Below are 6,000 nucleotides of genomic sequence, written 5' to 3' on the forward strand. Positions count from 1 at the left end.
AATTTTGCTCTCTTGCTAAATGGGTAGCCCGTTGCCTTTCTGCCAGCGTAAACTTCAAAAGCTGCTGAGTTTAGAGTCGGCATTATTATAAGCATGACGTGTGGTCTACAATATTCCTGAGTTGAAGAGGCTACTTATATTCTACTCCTGCTTCGCAAAGATCTCCCTTCTCAAGCTGCAACATGCTGGGCACAGTTGGGCTCCTGACTACTCAGGCTGTCAGTGTCTCGATGAAATCCCAGAGAGGAATCAGAAATTTGAGCTTAGTGAGCTAATGGGATGAAAAGAAATGGGAGATTGAGACGTGGGTTGTTTTAAAAGAGGCACGTTTATTTGGTGGTGGTGATGGGAGTACAGTTCATGGGCTTTATATTTTGCTCCTTTCTATACTCAGTTCTGTCATGAGATGGAGGATCAGAGGGGTGAGCTGGTGACCTCGGCTCTGGGTCTGGCCATTGCTGGGTATCTTTGAACCAATCACTTAACTTTTCTGGGCTCCTTTATTTACCAGTAAAATTAGGAGTTGGAATTAGATGTGCTATTAGGGCCTTCTTAGCTGTAGCATTCTGTAGTTCATCCCACTGCTTCTTTATGTGGCGCTTTCCCGGGGGTGATGTGAGTCTTCTGCCTCCTTGCACACTCTCCTCCCGCCCCCAGCCCTGGGAACGGAGACTGTGCATGGAAAGGAGGGGAGGGAGGAAGCAGGATGCCACACCATGTCTTTCTGGCCTCACTGACTGGGGAGTGCCTGCTGCCTCCATCTGGCGCTCCCCCTAGGATCAAAATGCTCCTCTCACCAAGCTGTGCTGTGTGTGTCAGTTCACTATTTAACAGTAAAGAAAGAAGAGAAATCTTTATCGTCAGCCACCTTACTAGTGCTATAAGGTTTAATAAGAGATAAGTGCAGAATGGCAGTGAGGCAAGCTTTCCAAGTATTATAGATGGGAGGATACTGAGAAAAAAGAGTGACTGCTTCTCATTTTAAGGATGGGAGAAATTAAGTCTTTACTGTGTACAGAGAATTGAGTAGAATTGGGGACTTTAAAGGGAAAGTAGTAAACCAGTAAGTTAAAAATATTCTCTTTTTTTTATGTTGTCATGATTACTTAAGAAAATTTGAGGGGCCAACACTGTTAACACATTGTTATCCATCATGAATTCTAAGACATGAACTCACAGGGAGGCTGGGCAGTGTCTGGGACCTGCGTTTTGTATAACCCTGACTCACCTTGGACTTGTCCTGCTGACCTTTGCCAGGCTCGACAGTCATGTGCAAATTATAAAGTTCGCATTTTATAAGCTGCTGAAAGACATTCCCTCTGTACCCATTCCCTCCGACCTGGCAGAAAAGACATTTCCAGTCCATCCTTGGGCTTATTTTCTATCCAGAGAGGGTGTGGTGTCCTGGTGTGGTGTGATGTCTGACAAGGATGCTAAACTTGAAGCTCTTGTGACAGTAATCACCTACACATCCAGTGAGCCCCGTTTTCTACCAGATTGATTGTTATTCCAGAAAAAGTGACCAGAGAGCCTAAAGGGAAGCTAACGTGTTTTTCTCTGCCCTCTCCTAAAGGGACCCTAACTTTACCCAAAATTCAGACATCTTTCGTTATATCCCATACGGCCAACTGGAGCCTCAGTCAGTTGGCTTAGTTTCTTTTTAATCAAGATCTGTCTCTTTGGCCCGGGAGGATGGGCAGGCCTGCGCTGCAGCCCATATGGCTTCCTCGGAGTTCTTGGATACAGCGAGCAGGGCTAAAGTTGGCTCAGAAAAGGAAGAGAAGATGACTCCGGGTTAGTTTTTCTTTTTTAAATGTTATTCAAGTGCAGAGCAGTTGGCTGCCATCCCCTCTCAACCATCAGCAGAGCTTGACCTTGGCCAAGATTTTGCCTCATCCTCTCGGCATTTCAGCATGGAGTTGCGTTCCAGCCGTGGAATGCTTAACCAAAAGCACATGCTGTAGTGGCGCTTTCCAAAGAGCAAGTTTTTGCAAAACGTCCTCATCGTGTTGTTTTCCCAAAACAACAGCTTTCTGTGAACCACCAACCCAATAACCCCCCAAATTCTTTGCCTTGTTTGTACACAAAGGCTGAGATTGTTAATAATACTTTATTGAATTGTAGTATAGTGAACATACAGTAAAGTGTACAAATCCTAAGAGTACAGCGTGGTGAAATTTTGACAAATGTATATACCCATGTAGCCATTGAGGGCTGGTTTTTGTTTTGGGGGTGTGTTTTTTTTTATGAGAAATATCTCTCTTGATGGTGTACAGTTTGGAATTAGAAAGTTGTACATTCATCTAGCTAAGCAAATTGCTATAAGACAGGTCAAACTATGATGAAGATCTGGTGGTCCGAGTGCAGGCAGTTCGCCCTTTTGCCATTCCTAGTGGACTTGGTTACTGCAAAACTTAATGATGTTTGTCTTTAGCAAGTTACGTTAAAAAATAGGTAATATATGCACCTAGCACAAAACTTTTAAAAACATGTAGCAGGGCACTAGCTGGTTTGGCTCAGTGGATAGAGCATTGGCCTGTGGGCTGAAAGATCCCAGGTTTGATTCTGATCAGTGGCACATGCCCAGGTTGTGGGCTCAATCCTCAGGAGGGGGCACGCAGGAGGAGCTGATCAATGATTCTCTCTCATAATTGATGTTTCTCTCTCTCTCTCTCTCTCTCTCTCTCTCTCTCTCTCTCTCTCTCTGAAATCAACAAAAATGTGTAGCAGGAAAAGGGAATCTCCTTGCTAGTCCTTTCAGTCCTTAAAGGCAACCACTGTTACTATTACTGGTGCATGGCATCTCCTTCAGAGACAGACAGAGAGAGACGAGAGAGTGAGATATATAGAGAGATTATTTTGTTTATTAAGTCCCAGGCTGCTTCTGTGGTTGTTAACCAGCACTAATGTTTCTCTGCCCTTCTCTTCATGCTCTAGGCTCTAGTCTGGGGCATTTTTGCAGAAACTTGGATCCTGTAGCCTCAGTAGGATAACCCAAATGTCCTGAACTGAAAAGTTCATTCTCTCTGTCATCTGGCTCAAAGTCCGTATTTCTCACAGAATTGGCCATGAGTTGAAGCTGGGTTTTTTATATTAGGCTTACTACTTTTTAAATATATATTTGAAAGTTTCCACAATAACAAGTTTTTTGTTTTTCTATTTCTTTAGCAGTAACTCCTGCATACATCTACCAGCTAAGTTTTTTGTTTGTTTTAAGGTAATGCTTGATTGCAAACTATAGTGGATCTATAAACAGTCCCACCCTCAACCCACGTTGACCCAAATCAGACAATCAGAATTCCAAAGTTACAATATGAACCGGGATGGTTATTCACCTCCCACAGGCCTCCTCTTTAAACATTGGATTGAACTGACCTCAAATTTATTTTGAAAAGCTGACTTCTCTGGCAGGCAAAATTTGATTTGATCATAAACCAATAAATCACTCATAAATCTCACGCAGAGCAGTATTTTACACAGCTTAGGGGCTCAACAGCCAGGGAAGGAAGGACCCTCATTCCCACCCTCTCAGGCAGAGAGGGAAGCAAAGCTTGCAGAATGGCTTTCCTTGGCCACTGCTCCCAGCTCCCAGCCTACTTTGTTCTCCTCTGTGGCAGGTGGATGCGGAGTCGGGCCTTTGCCAGATTTGAGCTTCGCAAAGATACACAGTAGGTCCCGGGAAAGGAGTGAGGCTCGTGGTGTTTCCCAATTCGAGTTCTCTATGGTTTCCCTAGGGCCATTTTATTCTCGACGTCCTCTCATGCTCTCCTCTTTGTCTTGCTGTAATCCAATCACCAGGGCCTCTCCAGTCGTCATTAAGAATATCCCCACTGGTCGGAGAGCTCCCCTTCAGCCCCCCTTAGAGCAGATGTCACATTTGAGCAGCATCTGCTTCCTGACAAGCTTGAAGATGGAAGGAGCTCCCTGAGCCTTTCCCAGTGGAAGTGGCTAACACACGCAACCTCTGGGACGGTGATCAATATGCTGTGAGCTTAGTGGCTGGCAGCTTGTGTGGGGGTGGAGGGGCAGGTGATTCCCAGATGGGGCAGGGATCTTCTTGCTCTCAGCCCTGTGGTCCGTGCAGGGTCCTAATGCTGGAATGGTTCCCTAAGCCTTTGGCTCCAGCCCTTTCTGGGCAGAGAAACAGAACAAGGCAACAGGCCTGGTATGTTTTAAATAGATGCTGCTTGCTGTAGCCAATAAGCCCAACAGCGTGGGGGCTGAGTGACCCTTCCTGAGAGATTTGTGTTGCGCCATTCCTCTGGCTTCCAGCCCCTCAGAGTCCCCCTGCTCTTCTTTGACCTCATCCACCGACATTGGTTGTCCTCTCACTGCCCTCTGGATGGTGTCTCCTCAGGCCTTTCTGGTCTTAGTACTTATGACACTTCATTGGTCTGCACTCTCTGCTTCATCTTTCCCTGCAGCTGCTTTCCTCCTGGCCTGTATTGTTACATCTCGTGGAGTCTGTCTGTGTCTGCTCCAGCATGTGCACGTCTGTCTGCTGCTCCGAGCCGGACTCTGCCAAGGCTCTCAGTTGTCCTCTTGCCCCCACCCTCCCATGGCTGTTGGGGGACCACCCACCCATATCTGAAAAGAAGTTGGGTGCAAGGCACGCGAGTGGAGGGTAGAGGAACTGCCTTGACCATCCCAGTGGTGGGCAGGAGACAGCTCCTGGCTGGGAAATGGACCTTAGAGGGGGCAGCTGTTTCCTGGCAGAGAGCAGTGCACTAGGTCAGCCAGAGGAGGAGGAGTCAAGTCAGAGGAAAGGTGGAGGGAAGGAAGGGACTCAGATGTGAGGGGCCTGCACCCACCCAAGGTGAGAAAGGAAGGCCCGGTGGAAGCTAGGTGCCCTGCGGGAAGGCTGTGGAGGAGCAGGCACTGGGGATGAAACTAGGGGAGGGGGCCCTGCAGATGCTGCACCCAGCTCTGCCAGGTGGAGGCAAGTGGCATGGGGGTGGGGCCAGGAGGAAAGGGAGCCTTCATGACCCTTTCTCCCCACTCACCTCTGGCCCTTTTGCTGTTTTTCTGTATTTTTTTTTTCATGTTCCTGTCCTCATGTTATATTAGCAAAAAGCAAAACAAAAGGCAGCCTGTCTTTGACAGGGAATGGCGAGATCTGGAGAATCAGGCTGCATGCACGTCTCCCTTTGCTGAACTCCTGGCTCCTTTGCCCATCTGGCTGCTGGAGCCAGGGGAGCCAGCCCCTCACTGGCACACCTTGAATGGAGTCCCTATACCAGCTTGACAGCCCAGAGGAGTGTCAGTGGCAAGGGCAGCCAGCAGCGGTGTGCAGCCACAGGTCCCCTCCGGTGCCTGGGGCAGCGGGGGAGCAGGCTGCTGGCCGCTGGCTGGAGTTGGTCTTAGGCAGGGCCTGGGCTGAGGGGCAGCTTCCAGCTTGTGATGTCAGCCCCACCGTGGGCTCCTCTCCCCCAGGAACTGAGCTGCAGAAAGGCCTATGGAAGAAGTAACAGGAAAACTCTTCCCTTGCTTCAAATAAATTAATGGGAGGGGTAATAAATGCATGTGGTAAAAAATCCAAAAGGTACAGAATGTACAGTGAAAAGTCTCCCACTCCTGTTCTCAAGTTCTCCTTCTCGGAGGATCCCTGGGCGTGCCAGTTTCTTGTACACTGTTCTAATTTCTCCTTTTTAGGTATGCTATAATCCAGATGTTTTCAGACGGATCCAATGGAATATTTTAAAATTTTGGGGTGTATATGTAGGGTATGTAATATATGCAGGGAGGCCAAATGATAATAAAGAAAATTGTGCTCAGTTTATTGCCAATAATTCTTGCTGCGGCAGGGAATGGTTTAAAATATTAAAATAAATAAATAGAATCCTAAAATGCTAGCACTAGAAAGCACTTTCCAAACCTTTTGTACCAAAGATTTCATTTTAAACAAGAAAGAGGTCCAGGCGACCTCCTAGTGTCACCATCTAGCTAGTGGCATGCCTGGGACTCACCCAGGAGTCCCACCTCTGATCACCCCCCCTTGCC

At 47.5% G+C, this 6,000-nt stretch overlaps 1 protein-coding gene across 2 annotated transcripts in view; it reads left to right on the plus strand.

Moving 5' to 3' along the window:
- EXD2 (exonuclease 3'-5' domain containing 2) overlaps window positions 1-5,774 on the plus strand; it is an 82,535-nt gene extending 76,761 nt beyond the window's left edge. Inside the window, exon 10 of one of the 2 annotated variants that reach the window (XM_014549144.1) lies at window positions 5,653-5,774. The gene's annotated coding sequence lies outside the window, so the exon portion shown is untranslated. Of the gene's footprint in view, window positions 1-1,573; window positions 2,182-5,652 lie in introns of those variants that run through there. The other variant, XM_014549145.1, reaches the window with a different exon arrangement.
- Window positions 5,775-6,000: the final 226 nt, after the last annotated feature.

Source organism: Myotis brandtii, unplaced genomic scaffold, assembly GCF_000412655.1.
Source record: "Myotis brandtii unplaced genomic scaffold, ASM41265v1 scaffold536, whole genome shotgun sequence".
Taxonomy (NCBI): domain Eukaryota; kingdom Metazoa; phylum Chordata; class Mammalia; order Chiroptera; family Vespertilionidae; genus Myotis; species Myotis brandtii.